The sequence below is a fragment of the Trachemys scripta genome, chromosome 11, assembly GCF_013100865.1.
Source record: "Trachemys scripta elegans isolate TJP31775 chromosome 11, CAS_Tse_1.0, whole genome shotgun sequence".
Classification (NCBI taxonomy): domain Eukaryota; kingdom Metazoa; phylum Chordata; order Testudines; family Emydidae; genus Trachemys; species Trachemys scripta.
In genome coordinates this window covers 62537806-62555154 of record NC_048308.1, presented here as the reverse complement: position 1 = coordinate 62555154, position 17349 = coordinate 62537806, and the positions used below count along the sequence as shown (strand labels likewise).

The window sequence follows — 17349 nt, the reverse complement described above, 5'->3', positions numbered from 1 at the left end:
CGGGGGCCGGGGCCGGGCCGGGGGCGCGGGGCCGGGCCGGGCTGGCCGGGGGGCGGGGGGGGGGGCGGGGGGCGCGGAGCCGGGGGCGCGGGGCCGGGAGCCGGGGGGCCGGTCCCGCGGGGCCAGGAGCCGGGGGGCCGGGAGCGGTCCGGGGTCGGGGAGCCGGTCCGGAGTCGGGGAGCCGGGCCGGGAGCCGGTCCGGGGTCGGGGAGCCGGGCCGGGAGCCGGGCCGGGGTCGGGGAGCCGGGCCGGGCCTGCGGTGCCGGGAGCTGGCCCGGGGTCGGGGAGCCGGGCCGGGAGGTGCGCCGGGCCGCCGGGGGTGGTCGGCCAGGGCCGGCACCCCAGGGCCCGAGCCGAACCAGGCTGGAGCCGCCGGGGGCCAGCCTGGGCCGCGCCTCCTCCCCCCACACTCCCCCTTACCTGCTACAGGCTTCCCGCGACTCAAATGTTCGCGGGAAGCAGGGGAGGGGGCGGAGACTTTGGGAGGGGGCGGAGTTGGGGCGGGGCGTGGGCGGGGCTGGGGGCGGGGCCCCGGGGAGTGTCCTCCATTTGGAGGCACAAAATATGGTAACCCTAAATAGAGGCCTTGACTGCTATTGCTTTAAACCTTCTCTTTTGCTAATGCACAGTATTATCTTTTGTTAACAGCGGAATAAGAGTAATGTAACGACTCCTTCAAACTTCCTCAAGCTGCTTCTCGCTGTTTGTAAAAAGGGTGATCGCTCTCAGGTACAGCCACGGGATTACCGATGTCTATTTATTTTTTAATCCCATGAAACAGCTAAAGGCTAGTAGATTATGCCTTTTAGACACAGCCCTGGGTAGGGCTGCAATACAGAGCCACACAAAAAAAATAAACATTACCTATCTCTGAGATAGTGCTTTTCATTAGTGGATCTCAAAGTGTTTTACAAAGGAAATCTGTATCATTACCCCCTTGCTACAGATGGGGAAACTGAGGCACGGGGAAGTGATGTTACCTAGCAGGCCAATAGCAGAGCCAGGACTAGAACCCAGATCTTCTGATTTAAAGTCCAGAACTCTATCCACAGGACTACACGGGCACCAAAAGAAACTGTTCCCAGCACACATGCTATATCATCCTTTAAGCCCGGCCTCTCCTTCTCTCCACAAGGGAGGTATACTGATGGAGCAGTACCTGCACACCCCTAAATCCAGGGTTTATAGCTGCGTATGGTGTGCAAGGTGAGGGAGGCTTCCTGAATTTCTCTCCTCTGTCTCCACTCAAGGACCAGGCACAATCTAGCCCTAATAATTCTGCTGCCTAAGGGCTAGGTTATGAGCCTGTTACTGACATGGGTGAGCAGTTATTTCCCTGAGCAACCCCATCAACAAGTGACCAATCAGCAACGTAAGAGACTCATAATCTGGCCATAAGAGTCTGCACAGTCCTTTCCAGATTGCTGTTCTCCAAAGATTCTTAATAATGACATAATTTAAAAACATCCTGAGCTCGTCCTTTAGGGTCACGGGTACACTGGGAGGAAATGAATTACGGACAGAGCATTGCCACAAGAGACAGGGTTAAACATACATAAATCACAGTACAAAATAGATAGATCTACCCCAGCAATGGTCTATGTCAGAATGTTTCTCTGCATCACAAGTAAACAGTCAGAGAAATGCACACAATGCTGTCACCCCAGTGGGAATACTGGTTTCACATGATTGCTGTTGCTAGCAACTCTCAGTCCTCCCCAGCCCACTTGCTGCTATCCTGAGCTGCTCTGTGTATCTAACTGAAATGCATGGGCTCTCTTGTTTAGTGCATAGAAAACACTGTTCTAGCCGAGCTCAGTAATCATCTCTGAGCCATAACATTTCAAGTACCTCTAATTCGGATTCCAGCTCAGACCCATCACTCAGTCCTTTGTCCTCTAAAAATAACTTGGGTTTAATTGCAACTGGCTACGATTTTCTAATTCTTTGTGACCCCAAACCTCTAAAACTATTATCCAGAGAAAGCCACAGTAATCCTTAATGAAGGTGTGGGTACGATTCAGCATGCTACTTGCCATCTGGTTGCCAGGTGCTTTCTGGCTTAGCTTCTGTCACACACACACACACACACACACACACACACACACACACCCCTCCTCTTCCTATAATTCCAAGGAAGGCAATTTCCACATGAGGACACTCCTGTGTTAAAGTTACAGGCCATGTCCTTTTTCAAATGTCAAGTTATCGTAGGCCAGTGCTGTGCCAAGCACTTCAAAGCTTGCAGCGCAGAGTGTCGAAGGGCAATGGCAAAGGCTGCTTGTTGTAATGCGTATCCCCCTCTGATTTCATTCCCATTATTGCACCAAAACAAGCCTTTCCATTTATTCTCCTTCGTATATAGGAAGGCGGACCAGGTGTGACTATTCAATTCAGCCTTATGCCACGTTCCTCAGTCACAGCTCACAGCAAATGAGATGATGTATATATTAAGGTTGATTTTTTTTTTCAATGGGCCAAATCCTTAGCTGGTGTAAATCAGTAACTTCAAGGGACCTGGACTGATTTCCACCAGTTGAGGAACTGGCCCATTATTTGCTATCAAAGAATACTGTCAACTTGTTCAGGATTCCTACCATAAGGGAAGGTAAAGACCATCCCAAGAGAAGAACACAGGAATCACCAGACTGGATTGGACCTTTGGTTCATCTAGTCCAGTACCCTGTCTCCGACAGCAGCACTGCTGCAGCTATGGGAAGTTACAAGGAACCCCGCAGTAGGCAGTTATGGGATAACCTGTTTCTTCCTAATGTCCTTGATGGAACATGGTGGGGCTACTCAGTGGTGTAACTGCTTACCCATGTCAGTAATGGGCTCACCATCTAGCCCAGAGGCAGCAAAATTATTAGAGCCAAACTGTGCCTGGTCCTTGAGTGCACCTGGAGGAGAAAGCAGCCGTCTGAAAAAGCAAAACTCTTGGGTACCGAGTTTTTAATCCTTACTATAACAACTCTGGATGTCCTCAGTATCCATCTGCTCTGCTATCCTTATATAATCCAACGTGCTTTTCCCCTACAAGTCCTGCTGACAATGTTAATGGGAGTTTTACAAGTACAAGGGAGAGCAGTTTACCAGAGTGGATCTCAAAGGATCATTTTGCCACATACTGAGGTTGATGAAGAGCCAGACGATATTGGGGGCCTATTCTGCCACCCTTATGCAAGACTAGTAGGCTCAAAGGGAACAGAAACATGCTGGCTCCCCCAGAGGAGAAACTGAAGGGGCTCCTACTGGCAGACAGATTTAATTTGCATAAACATCACTCATTTCCAGTCCCCAGCAGTGTGCATGGTTGTATTATTTGTAGTTTGCGTTTGGTTCTTAGGAACAGAAATTGGTTAGGTAAAAGAAAGGTGATATTAATATATATTACAATGTAAAAGACATACTATGGGGAAAGCTGAACACCCTAATCTAATGGCTGGTGGACTCAGACTGGATAGGGAGAAGACACCTCTTGAAGAACCAGACAGACTCTGACCCTAAGGGCCTGCCACAAAACCCACTGGGAATCTTTCCATTGACTTCAGTGTTTTTGGATCAGGACCTAAGTGGCTTAGTCAAACTACAGAAGGGGTCAATATCAGATGGGAATTCCTTGCTGCCAAACCTGTGCTTAGCCTACTAGACCATGCTGCCTATTATGCAGACTTACCTGTGGCCAAAGAGCACAGGGAGTCCTCAGCAAGGGAGCATCTCAGAATTCCAAAGACAGCTACGATGGGAGAATATCATAGTTATTATTCTGTGATTTCTTTTAATTATTTGGAACAACCATGTGATTTCATGATGGGCTTCTTATTTATGTTGAATTTTGGGTCCACATGGAGCAACTGGTGCACAGCAAGTCAACGTGCTTTAGAAATCAAATGCCCGTAGTGCGCATTGCTGCATTGTGAAGACATGCCTGAGTGACTGTAACCTGGAAAGCATTGGGGAAACATGATGGAGGCTTGAATGTAACAAGACTTAAATTAGCCTCAACCTATACTATAATCAAACAATCTCTTTGGAGAGGTTTTGAAGTTCAAACAACGTGAATCCAAGTTGGATCTAGGCCAAATACCACTGAATAACATTAAGTAGTGACCTAAGGCTTGGGACCTTTATGTTTGTGGCTTTACTTGCTTGATTATATGCACATGCTGAAACTTCTTTGAAATAAATAAAATTTCTGCCTAAGATTACTTCTTTTGCAGTCCATGAACATTCTTCAAAGAGTCATTCATCTGTTTAGTAAACATGCCCTGCCATGTGTAGGTTGTCACTAATGAAAAGTTTGGTTCAGTGCATGTCATGCCCTGCCCTCAATTAAGTGTGCTATAGAGAAAATATATTATACACACACGCACACACACATTTACAAAGGCAAACTTAAGGGGCAGATTAATTCCAAAAGGAGCTGAAATTTTCTACTGGGATCAGTTTAATGGGGGAAAAAACAGACAGCTGCTCCTTTATCTCAAGTGTACAGCACTCCCTGGGAATCCTGGAGATGTAAATTCTACTCCCACTGTTGAGTCAACTCTGAAAATAAACATATCAATTGATGATCAAACATCCATGCCCAGAGCCAGCCAGTTTTTCAGCTGAAAAGATAATCTGTGCATAAGACCTCTTCCATTGCCTTAGAGATGTATTCAGAGTTCACCTGCCCTCTGGAGGAAACCTGACTCTCCCCTAGAGCCAGAAGATGGAAAAAGCCACTGAGAATTTGCTGGAATAGATACAAGAATGAACTATTTTAAAATAAATCTCAAAAGAAAAGGTAGATAATTCAATATATCCCATCATACAGTGCAGAATATCTGTTGAAATCTCAGGAGGGTTAGAAGGACAACTATGACAGAAAACCCTCTTGCCTCTGCCAGGATTTTGACAGATCATTTATCCCATCGTACACTGGAATAGGCAATGTTTCTCTGGCTGATTTGCAAATAACCCATAATGTAGAAGAAATTTTGCCCTCCCTTCAAAGGCAGGCATATAGATGTGGTAGAGGAAGCTCTATCTTAACTCCTATTATAGAGTACACTAAAAGAATTAGAAACAACATTATGCAACCTTGAATAAGTCTATTATGCAAACCTAACTATAGAAACCTCAGAACTTCTGAAACTCATCAGAGAATTGTAATAAAGGCTTTAGTATTCACAGTGGTTCACTACAATTGTACTTTTGTAAAACATCTGAGGGTTGTAATAACTTTTGGAGGTCACTGCCAAACCTTGCCAGGAACAAATTTTTAGCTTCATTCAAAATATCAAGACACATGTACTGCAAGATCCTAACTAAATCAAAAGATGAGGGATTCCACTCCTTCCATCAGGAATGATATAGATTTTGTGCTGAATCTCCACTTTACATGCATCAAAAATGCATAAATGGGACAACCCTCCACCAAGTTTCAGGCAGAAGGTTGTTCCTGAAGTCTAGTCTGCTGTTGTCGAAGTGGGGATGAGCAAACCCCAGTGGAGATGAAGCAGAGACACAAGCTTGTCAATCCCCAGACATCACAATTCATGGGACCTTCCCAACAGGTATCTTCTAGCTCTGGTCTGGTTTTCCCAGAGGATGGCTCCACACTAGTGCCAAGGTCCCCTTCATTGTTAGTCCCTGCTTAATCTTAGCACTCAAGTCTCCCACTTCTCTTTCCAGAGAACTTATTTCAGCTCAGAGTCCTGTCCTCTGTTATTCATGACTGATGTTGTTGAGTATCAGGGGGTAGCCGTGTTAGTCTGTATCTACAAAAACAACAAGGAGTCTGGTGGCACCTTAAAGACTAACAGATTTATTTGGGCATAAGCTTTCATGAGTAAAAACCTCACTTCTTCGGATGCATAGAGTGCACTCTATGCATCCGAAGAAGTGAGGTTTTTACTCACGAAAGCTTATGCCCAAATAAATCTGTTAGTCTTTAAGGTGCCACCAGACTCCTTGTTGTTGATGTTGTTGACTAGCTCAAGATGATAAAGTACTAGTGAATACCAGTGGATGTCCTAACCAAAACAGTTAACATAGGCCAGATCACAGAACAGCTATGAACTTAAACACAAGTCAGCTAACATCACCATACTCAACCCCTTTAAAAATGAATCACTGATAATCAGAAGCCACTGATTTCATACACGGATATTTATGTACAAGAGAGTCCCACAGCAGGCCAGTTGATGAAAAAACACACACACAGAAAGGAATTTAAGTTACCATTGTAGAACTCATCCCAATACCTCTGAAACCGATACATACAGAAACCCGGTGGGACAAGATTTTGATGATTACCTAGCAAGTAGGGAATAGTGATTAGCCCTAAGAAATACAAACCAGAAAAGCAAAACAAACCTCAATAACACAACACAGACACTATTCTTAGTAACAAAAGTTGTATTTCTACTCCCAAAATATTCTGCCTTTATAATAAAAATCCAGTGATCGTACCAAATACATGGAAGGAAAGCAATTTTTTTAAAAAGCCCCTTAAAGCTCTACAATGAAATTATCCTTAGCAATAAACACATCCATCTGGAGCATGGAGTGGAAAGCACCACCATTACCATTGCCTGCTACCTAAGGATCAGCATTAGTGTTATACGTATACACATGTAACCACTCACCTGAAAGACAATCAGTTTTCCATGGGTGTGGAAGATGTAAGATGGGTTATGTAAAAGGTTTAGCAAATTGCCAACCCCTTCTCATAATGAGATACACATCAGAGACTACATCCTCAGCTGATGTAAAACGGTGTTAGCTCCACTGAAGTCAACTTAAACCAGCTGAGAATCTGGCTCAAAATTCCAAACAAGAGCACAAGATCATCTGATCAAATGGTGAATCAATACAGTGGCCTTTATGATATAGATACAGACAGACAGATATATTAGTGTGTCTATCTATGTGACATACAAATACCGACTAATTAATTAAACCTCAAAAAGTATTATTAGCCCCACTTTTTAAATGGAAAGTGTGGGGAGGGAATGTTGGGGCAGAGAGATTCAGTGACTTGTCCAAACACAAACAAGGAATCAATGCCCAAAACTGGGACTAGAATTCAGGAGATTCTGGGTTCCAGCACTATGCTCAGGCCACTAGCCTTCAAAATCTGGTTCACACTACAGATGATTTCTGGATGGATACATTTTTATTATACACAAATATTTCTAAATCTATTTAATGAATATGTTTCTAAATTATTCATTTAGCAAGAGGAACATTTTAATACAATATTCCTAAATCATGTGTTCCAATCATCATCTAGTCCAATTTTGGGTTGGACTAGATGACCTCCTGAGGTCCCTTCCAACCCTGGTATTCTAATCTATTCTATGATTCTACTGCCAGTATTCCAAATAGCATTCAATCCCATGCCATTTTAATCATTTATCTAAATGAATGTTATAAATACTATATATAAATCAGTGTTGCTAATTTTGGCAAACTATGCAGAACTTAAAATTACAGATATTAAATTTGTCATGTTACCCAAAACATCTTTTATTCAAACTCACAGCCAGAATTTTATCACATCACTTTAACAGGTAGCACTACATATTCAGAAAAGTATACATTCAAGATTTTGCTAAGCCTTATGCAGAAAACAACAACAGCCTCTTCTATTGCCCAGAAAGCTTAAGTCTCCAGAACACCATGCTACGAAAGCTCCTTATTTACGCCAATATCCTTTGCTCTTCAGCATGAATAATATTCATTTCTTTTAAACTCAGATTTTTTTTGAACTACTCTCTGAGGGATTTCAGCCAAATTTGCCTTTGCTCTTCTACAAAGTATGTATTTTTTGATCTTCCTAAAATATCAGAAATAAGTTTTTATATGCATAATTTTCCTCTTGGCTGGTGGATTTCTACATCTTTGCCCTCAGGGCAATTTTCTTTAGGCGACATCTAATCCAGAAATTCTCAGCCTGGGGGCAAAGAATGTATTCTTGGGTGGGGGGCTGGGAGAAGGGGAAAAAAACACTTACTGCGCACATTCAGAGCTGGACAGCCGGACAGCAGCGGCTGCTGGCCAGGCTCCTGGCTCTGAAGGCAGTGCTGCTGCCAGCAGCAGCGCAGAGCTAAGGGTGGAAATACCATACCATGCCACCCTTACTTCTGCACTGCCTGCACTGCTGCTGGTGGCAGCGCTGCCTTCGGAGCAGGGTGCCCAGCCAGCAGCCACCGCTCTCTGCTCTGCCTTCAGAGCTGGGCAGCCAAAGAGCGGTGGCTGCTGATAAGGTGCCCAGGGAGGGGGGGAGAAGGAAGGTGGGAGGGTATAAACTACTTCAGACACAAAGAAGGGGGCATGAGCAAATACGTTTTAGAATGACTGATCTAATCAATCCTTCCAGAGAAAAGCAGAGACTATAATAAACAAAACCCCCAGATACAGATTTTGGGCTCAGGTCTCTACTTTTGCTTGTAAAGGGAGTAACTCCCTGGTGCACCCATCACTGGGCCAGGCCATCCCATATGCACATGGAGGGGATTCGCCTCTCACACACACCAGTGTAAATCAGGAGTAACTCTGGTGTAAATGAGAGGGGAATCAGATCCTCCATGCAGAGATCTCCCTTTGCCTATGCAGAACCCTATGACTATGGGCAACCCCGGGGAGGGAATGGGAGAATACTGTAGAGAGTCAGGTGGCAACTTCCACATAATGGCTCTGGCCTCTGCTGAGTCCCCTACAGTTTGAGGCTCCAACCTGCAGACCCAGATCTGAAATTCACCCAAGACCAGGGGAGAGACAAGGTCAGACTCGACATTCAGATCCAACTGCACTTCCCGAAAGTTCGAGGGGCTTTAGATCCAGGGTTTTGGTTTGGCACCATCTCTACCCAGACCCAGTCTTCAAACTCCATGCTGCAGCGTCACGTTAACCAGAGCAGTGCCTGTTACTTCCAGTCAGAGTCTGGAGTAACCTGTGTGGCATACAATACACATTACATACACCTACTACTGTAGAGAAGGAGGAGTTGAAGGAGCAGAACCAGGCCCATCTCCTCCTACGGCCCAGCTCTGTTTCTCTCCTGCTCAGCCAGGACAACTCACTCGGTGACTGATTTGTGTTGGGGGACAATTAGCTTGTGAATAGAGACTTACATTTCCTCCAAGCAAGACTGCCTTTCGGACTCAGAAGTAACACACAGAGGACCATTGCTGTTAATCTCGGTAGCAAGCTGGGCCCTGAGGCTGGAATTTTCAAAAGCATTCAGCAACGGCCTAACTCTGCTCCCATTGACGTCAGTGGGAGCAAAGTTAGGTCAACCATAAGCCTTTGTGAAATTCCCAGCCTAAGTTTCAATTTTTCCCACATATTTTCTGCATCCCGTTAGTCAGAAATATTCAGAAGTTTGCGATGTAATGGTGCAGCTCCCCATCACAGAGACAACTGTTTTCATGAATAAGGTACATTTCTCTCCAAAATAAAACTTCTGACTGAGTTCTGAACCACCAAACCAGCTGCTATCATTCTCTAGAGAAAATGAAGTGCAATGGCAAGGTTCATTTAATCAATCATTATAATTAAATGCAACCAAGTTAATTGATGTGACTGGACTACTGAAAGGTGGTGGTGGTGGTGGTGGTTTTTTCAATTGCTATTTATCGAGCTGTAACATTCTGATGAACAAAATAGCTTCCAATATCTCCAACTGATACTGGAAACTTTAAAAATATACAGATTGTCCACATGAATATTGAACTTAAAGGGGTGGAATATTAAAGACATTTATCATCTTTACATAGCCAGGTGGGCTCCCTTTTGTCTGGAGAACAACGGATCTCCCGAACAGAAGAGGATGTTTCCATAGACTTACCTCGCTGAAAGCTATTAGGATCTAATTGCATTACTGCCACTGGTGCTGATCCTATGAGATTCTCCCTAGGCCTTCTTAGGGGCTCTCTCTGGCAAGAGGCTGGACACTCCCCTGAGATACTGAGCACCCTCAACTCCCACTGGCTTCAATGCACTACTCAGGAGTGCTTAGCACTTGGCAGGATGGAGTCCTAAGTACAGAGCCTAAAGCCAAATCTGCTTGCTTTAGAAGTATGAGGAGCCGCACTGACCACTGGGAATATGTCTGCCTGAATAAGGGGGATGGGATTTAGCTCAAGTGCTGAGCTCGACCCACAAGTTCATCACATATAAACTGATCGTATCAGTGAAGTGGAAAGCACGCCATATTTTAAAGAAATTTGAAAAGAGTATTGGCTAGCTTCCCAGCTGGTATAAATCCATGCAGCTCCACTGAAGTCAATCTGGCCACGGTGATTTATGCCAGTGAAGGATCTGGCCTTTAATACACTTATTTTCTATACCTATTTTTGGAAATTTGAAAGCATTTGCTTAAAAAACTGCCCAGGCACATTACAGCTACGATCAAAAACATAATTAACAAGAAAAGAAAGGCTACATTTCGTAACGAGCACTAGCGCAGCTGTAACAGCACCAATCTGTCTCAGAGAGACACTAAATGGAAACAAAGACGTCTGATAAATCTTACAATTATTCATGCTTAACTGAGGTCACCCGAACCTCACCTTTTTGCAGTATTTTCTTGCAACTAAGCATGTGAACAAGCAGAGGAATATATTCAATGCAAACACTGGCCCGTTATCATTTGGAAGGAGGGGTTACTCCCTGATCAAACAAAGGAAGAGGGATTGGTTTCGTTTGTGGGATCTCTCCAGGAAAATATTAAACGAGTGTAAAAACTGTGAGGAACAACAGCATTAACTCGTCTGTTCTTAACAAAGCAGCAAACAATTAGCATTTAGGAAAAATGGGTCAATAAAGACCTCAAATCTTCTTAACAGCTAGCACAATCAACCCATGTGGCAACAGCAATCTAAATTAACACCGTGGAGATGTTAGTTCTTTCTTCACATATCTAAAAAGCAATTACAAATGTCACATCGAATCTCATTTTAAAGACACTGTCCCATAGTTTAGCACTGTAGCCTGTGATTAAGTCTACCCTCCCTCCCAAAGAAGCTTTTTACTCTGCTGAGGCAGATGGCTTTGGAAACCGCCCCTTATTCACATCACAGCCATTCTAAATCTGCTCCACCCTATGGAAATCAGACCCATGCTGTTTTCCTTCGCATCTGTGTGCACTACAGATCTTATAAGCATCCCCGTATCCTCTGCATAAGGCGAAGAATTAAGGAAAAACAGCTGATCCCAACCAGCCCAGAGCCCCTAGCTTATAGGGTTCACTCCTGCAAGGCAATGAATGTCCTCAGCTCCCGCTGACATCAACGGGAGTTGAGAGTGCTCAGGGCCTCACAACAATACCTAGTCCCTCAGAAGCGTGTCTAGCATCTTCCAGGAATAAGCCCATAGCAAGCTACACCTTGATTTAGCAACCCATCCCTATTCATCAAAGCACTAAAGGACATGCTTAATTTTAAGCATCTGCTTAAGTCCTACTGGTTTTAATGGGACTTAAGCAGGTGTTAAGCAACTAAGTGCCTGGCTGAACTGGGATGGACTATACACACACACACACACACACACACACACACACACACACACACACACACACACACACACACACACACACACTTAATGGCTTGGCTGAATTGTGGCCCTGATGACCATAAACCCAGTCCTGCACACAAATAAACAATGTATGACTTTACTCTGGTGAATTACAGCATTGACTTTAAAGGGACATAAAGTAAAGTTACTCACGTGCTTACGTGTTTGCAGGATCTGGCCCCAAGGATTAATTTTTCATTTCTCAGACTTCTGTTTCTCCTTCACTTGCATTTCAATACAATGTTCCCTGACCGCTTCCTAACTATGACCCTGATCCTGCAATGAGCTCCCTGTGGGCAGGAGCCAGGAACTAATGCGATCCTGGGGTACATACACAGGGGAATCTTGAGTAGGAGTAGAGTGGTTATTTTACCTCTGAATTTGGCACGGATATGACCACTGCTGGAATAATGTGTCCAGTTCTGGCGCCCACAATTCAAGAAAGATGTTGATAAATTGGAGAGGGTTCAATGAAGAGCCATGAGAATGATTAAAGGATTAGAAAACGTGCTTTGTACCACACGCTTAAAGAGCTCAAGCTATGTATCTTAATAAAAAGAAGGTTAAGTGATGACTTGATTACAGTCTACAGCTACACAGGGAACAAATATTCAACCATGAGCTCTTCAGTCTAGCAGAGAAAGGTATAACACAATCCAATTGCTAAACGTTGACGTTAGACAAATTCAGACTACAAATAAACCATACATTTTTGACATTGAGGGTAATTAACCACTGAAACAATTTACCAAGGATCATGGTGGACTCTCCATCACTGACAATTTTTAAATCAAGACTGGAAGTTTTTCTAAAAGACCTGCTCTGGGAACTATTTTGGGGAAGTTCAATGGCCTGTGTTATGCAAGAGATCAGACTAGATGATGACTTGGCCTTGGAATCTATGGTTCTATTATCCTAGGTGAAGCCCAAATGAAGCCAATAGGGCTCCGTGAGGGTTCAGGCATCCATCCAATTGCAGCTCACTGCAGAGTCAGGGCCTGCCTGATTAAGAGGAATGGAGAGGACTGACTTCCCAATGGAATTTTAAAGGCTCTTTATCCCACGTGAATTCTTTTTGAGCCTGATCAAAGCCTACTGAAGTCAATGGAAAGGCTGCCATGGACTTCAAAGGCCTTTGCATCAGGGCCAAAATATATAAATACCATGTATCAATGTCCGGGCTTTTTTCCCCTTTCTTTATCTAATTTGTTCCTATTAATCTCTTCATACGTATATGGTAGATCAGATTCCAGACTACACAGATACTGCATTTGTGCACATAATTTTGTCAGTAGCTTTTAACAGTTATGAAAGTCAATGCAGATCACATCCTTGTGTGCTGTATTCTTGTTTTTCTTAAAGAAAAGAAAAACCTCTCCCTGCCACTGTACTTGAAATACTGCCAGTGAAACTGAACGGAATACACATCACAACCGCACCCAGGCAGTTTCAATATCATCAGTTTGATTCTGCCATTGGAGTTACAATGGCCTGATTCTTGACTCACCCACACTAGTTTTTATGCCAGTGTAACTCCATTTACTTCCATGGAGTTACTTCAGATTTTACAGCACTGTGAGTGGGAAATTAGGCCCAATGGCTTCAGTTTAATTGTGCCTGGTGGATTTCTTTTTTTTTTTTATAGTAAATCCACGTGCAATGAGTTTTGGGGACATTAACGCAATGTGACACTAACTGAACAGAAAAGCATGGATCTGAAAACTTCTTGGGGATAAGAGAATTCTTATTTCACAAACTGTAGCAGCTTATTTGGGAGCCATTATAATCATTCATGTCCATGCACTAGTATTCTTTTTGGAAAAGCAATTACTTTATACCTGCACTAACTGTATTTTAAGTCTCATTATCACAGGTATTTTGGTTTGGTCTGATACACACAGAGGCAGTAATCCATAACATGGACTCAATGGCTTGCAGAATTTCATCTGCCAAATCCTGCTTATCTGATTCCCGTGAGTAAAAAAAAAAAAAGGATGATGAATCTGGACCCAGTTCTTAAGCTAACACCATCCCACTCCTCGCACCAGGGAACCTTTCTAGGGCCCACTCACACAAAGACTTAGAGTACTGCAAAATTATGTTGACCTAAGTTACATTGATGTACAGCCAGCACAGTAATAAAATCACTTTTGCATGTCCACACTCCTGTGTTGGCGGTGCAAATCCTCACCAGGAGCGCTGGCACCGATTGAACTGTCAGCGTGGGGCATTGTGGGACAGCTTCTGAAAGCCAGCAACAGTTGATGTAAGCAATGTGGTGTCTACACTGACACTGCGTCAGCCTAACTACGTCAACCTAAGCGCTATGCCTCTCGTGGAGGTGGAGTTATTAAGTTGGCATAGCCAGGGGCGGCTCCAGGCACCAGCTCACCAAGCGCGTGCCTTGGGCGGCAAGCCGCGGGGGGGCGGCCTGCCGGTCGCCGTGAGGGCGGCAGTCAGGCTGCCTTCGGCGGCATGCCTGCGGGAGGCCCGCCGGTCCCGCCGTTTCAGCAGCAATTCGGTGGCAGGTACGCCGAAGCCGCGGGACCGGCGGATCTCCCACAGGCATGGCGCCGAAGGCTGCCTAACTGCCGTGCTTGGGACGGCAAAATACTCAGAGCCGCCCCTGGGCATAGCAGGCGAGTTACATGGGCAGGAGCAACATTTTAGTGTAGACTCTTAAAGAGTTAGGTCAACTCTTTAAGCTGCCTAGCAGTGACCTAACTCTGTAGTGTAGACCAGGGCTTACTCTTGTGCTTACCTTTATACACTGGTTTCCATGAGAGGACTCACAATGGGACTACTTACAGCATGCAAAATTCAGCACATGTGTACTGGATTCATTTTGAGTCTTGTACAGCACTGAGCTCATTGTCAGCACTTTACAGATTAGTAAAATAAATCATAATTACAGGTGAGGAATTAAATTGCTCCTCGGACTCAATAGCTCATGCCAAGTTTTGTTTTAGTGCATTCATTTTTAATACCAAGCCCCCTGAAAATATACACTAGTGACAGAAGTGCTAGTACAAGCACAAGCTCTGCTGGCTGCCTCTATAATAGCTCAAATATGCCCTGGGTGAGTGTGTTGCTACTGTTTAGGGATGATGCCCAGTCTCTTGTGATGTGTGAGGTACCTCTCATAGTGACCTATGAAGTAATGACAATGCCAGTTTCAGTAAGTAATGCTCTCTCAGCGCTTTCTATCTTCCCAGCAAGAGCTGAGACAGGGCGATCACGTCATCTGTGAGGGAGGGAACAGAGAGCGGCTTCTGAAAACAAATAAGTCCTGCAGCTGAGTCTCCTCCTAGATGCGTTGGCTCCGAGAGCTGGAGTCTAGACGTAACTACAAGTTTAAACCAGCACAGGTGCAAGGAACAGGTTCTTTCACAGGGAGTACATTCAGGGAGGGAGAGAAAGGAAAAATGGAAATGCACAAAAATCATGTGAGGAAAAATCCCTTCTGAAAACAAAAAGAGCACATCTTCTGAACTGTGAGCAGTGCAGCTTCCCCACAGATGCTAAATGACTTTTTTTTTTTCCAGAGAAAGGGGTAGGGGGAAACAAATCATTGACATGACCATAAAAGTATAACAAATTGTGAAACAGGATTGTGAGAGCTAAAATAAATAACCCTTATGGGAGATTGACATATAATAATTAGCCCAAACGGCATGCACACATTAACCGCCCCGGTATATAAATATCTACTACTGTACAGAAAGGAACATGATAAAATAAAAATTCACCAGCAACGCAAAGGAGATCTTTATTTGAATGAGAAATGAAAATTCCAGGGGGAGGGGCTCTTTCATCCCATACATATCCCTTTTTTCCCCAAGCCCTGTTCCATAAAGCAAGCCTCATTCAGATGGGAGGTCATCATTTGTACCAAACATATACGCAATGAATAGAGTCAAGCAGTCTTTATTTGGTAGATCACATTCAATGCAACACTGTACCTGCAGCAGCTTGGCACATTTTGCATCATTCTCTCTTACATGAAAAGTCTTTGTTCTCCACCGCCCCATTGTGGCTGCAAGCCTCCTTTTTCTGTTCGCAGTCGTTTCCTCTCCACTGCTGATCATTTCAACACAGAGATTTTTTTCCAATTAAAACCGATTGCTCCCCTTGCATCCCCACTTTGAACAAGGCTCTTTGTCCACCCTTATAGATCCTGGTAAAGGAGCTTAAGGGGAGGGGGGGGGAAAGGTTACATCCGTGGCACTCCAAAGATTCTCGAAATCCTAAAATGAGTTGACAAAAGTAGCCTGCTCCTATTAAGATAAATGATGGTGCTTTCGATTTTCCTGGGGGCACTGCGGTCAAATCGGTGCGCACCAGATGGTCCATGATAACCTTACGGCTGGATTTTGCTTATGACAAAGCTTATTTTCCCCTTGACCACAGGGAAGAAATACACAGCTGACTCCCTCCGTTTGCGAGTTACAGAAAGATGTATCTTACCGCAGTTGCTCCCCTCCTTTATCCCCCGCCTCCCCACTTTCTTGAAATTTCCATCCTTAAACAAAAGAGGAAGGTGGGGTGGTGACCGAGAGACAGAGCTGCATTCAAGAAAACCCTTCCAAGGAGGCAATTTTTTTTTTTTTTAAGGTTTTGCTTCTAGATCCACTTAAAACTCATAATAGTGGTTGAAGGGAGGGTTACTTTCTAGGTGTCCTTTTCCTTTCTTCTCTTCTGGTGCTGGAAATTCAGGGCGAATGGCTTCAAGTCGACACAAGCAACCCTTCGTATTGGTTTACATGGCTTTTTTATTAATTATTATTATTATTATTACTATTATTTTTTAATGCTGTCCTCGAGGGGTCCTGCGTCCACCAACCTTTATGCAGCTCGATACCCACAAATCCTAGGTCCACATCTACCGCCTGTGTAGACCTAACCACACCGCAGCTCTAGGACGATGCTGGGCCACTGATCTAGACCCCCAGCAATCGCCGGGCAGCGCGGCCAGGTACCGCCAGGCGAACCTGTGCCTAGAAATCTAGGGGCGCAGGGGCTCGCTCCCTGCCCTGGGCAGGGGGCGGCGGCAGGCAGGCGAGGCGGGTGGGGGGCAGGCCCGGAGGTGTGGGGCCGGGAGCCCGCGGGCGGGGGGGGGACGCCCTTACCTGAGCGCAGATGCTGCTGCTGCTGCCGGTCTCGGGACACAGGCCGAGCGCCGGGGACAGGAGCGCGCGATGCTGCCGAGGCTGCGGCGGCCGCTGCGAATGCGGGCTCGGCTCCCCCGCCGCCCGGCTGGTGCGCGGCCGGCCCCGCCTCCGGCCCCGCCCCAGCCCCAGCCCCAGCGCCCGCACCGGCCCCACCGCCAGCCGCGTCTGCTGCACAGCTGCTGGGGCAGCTCCTGCCCTGCCCCGCTGAGCGCCAGGGGCAGATTGGGTGTGTATAGGACAGAGCAGAGTGGGTGTGCAAGGGATGGGGAGCAGAGTGGGCGTGTATAGGACAGAGCAGAGTGGGTGTGCAAGGGATGGGGAGCAGAGTGGGTGTGTATAGGACAGAGCAGAGTGGGTGTGCAAGGGATGGGGGGCAGAGTGGGCGTGTATAGGACAGAGCAGAGTGGGTGTGCAAGGGATGGGGGGCAGAGTGGGCGTGTATATCACAGAGCAGAGTGGGTGTGCAAGGGATGGGGGCAGAGTGGGCGTGTATATCACAGAGCAGAGTGGGTGTGCAAGGGATGGGGAGCAGAGTGGGTGTGCACAGGACAGAGCAGAGTGGGCGTGCATAGGGAGGGTCCCAGAGTCTGAGCTTCAGCCTGAGCCCGAA

General features: G+C 45.6%; 1 protein-coding gene across 24 annotated transcripts in view; it reads right to left on the bottom strand.

Moving 5' to 3' along the window:
• Nucleotides 1–16785, bottom strand: part of MAP2 (microtubule associated protein 2) — a 350150-nt gene extending 333365 nt beyond the window's left edge. For 11 of the 24 annotated variants that reach the window (XM_034785842.1, XM_034785840.1, XM_034785849.1 and 8 more), the window contains exon 1: nucleotides 16698–16785. The gene's annotated coding sequence lies outside the window, so the exon portion shown is untranslated. The remainder of the gene's footprint in view (nucleotides 1–16697) is intronic. The other 13 variants (XM_034785851.1, XM_034785852.1, XM_034785866.1 and 10 more) reach the window with 2 other exon arrangements.
• Between the last annotated feature and the right edge of the window lie 564 nt (nucleotides 16786–17349).